The following is a 471-nucleotide window of genomic DNA, read 5'->3' on the forward strand; positions in this document are numbered from 1 at the left end:
AATATCTATCTATTTAAAATAAATATCTATCTATTTATAAGAATGAATCTTTATCTCGTTATCTTTTTTTTTTTTCTCACTATAACATGCACTTAATTTAGATATGCTAAATATATATGTCTGCCATTTCTTGAGAAGACCATGAATTCACAAATTATTAGTATTAAGACATTAAAGGGACCATAACTTATTCAATGTTTCACTTTTAACTTTTTGCACCCAAACCCCACTCATTACTCTCGGGTGTCTTTCAACACAACTTTTGAGCCTTTTAAGGCATGAACATCATTTTAGACCAACAATAAGGCTTTGCCTTAATAAATAATAATTGAAATTTCAAATTACAGTAAACATGTAAAATTAACTCTTAAAAAATTTTACTTAGATATTTTGTTTATTTCAAAGGATTTTTATTGTTTAAAAATTTTCAAAAATTATTTTCATCAGAAAGATTTTTCCATTATTTGAAAT

The sequence above is a fragment of the Arachis ipaensis genome, chromosome B08 (genome assembly GCF_000816755.2).
Source record: "Arachis ipaensis cultivar K30076 chromosome B08, Araip1.1, whole genome shotgun sequence".
Classification (NCBI taxonomy): Eukaryota; Viridiplantae; Streptophyta; class Magnoliopsida; order Fabales; family Fabaceae; genus Arachis; species Arachis ipaensis.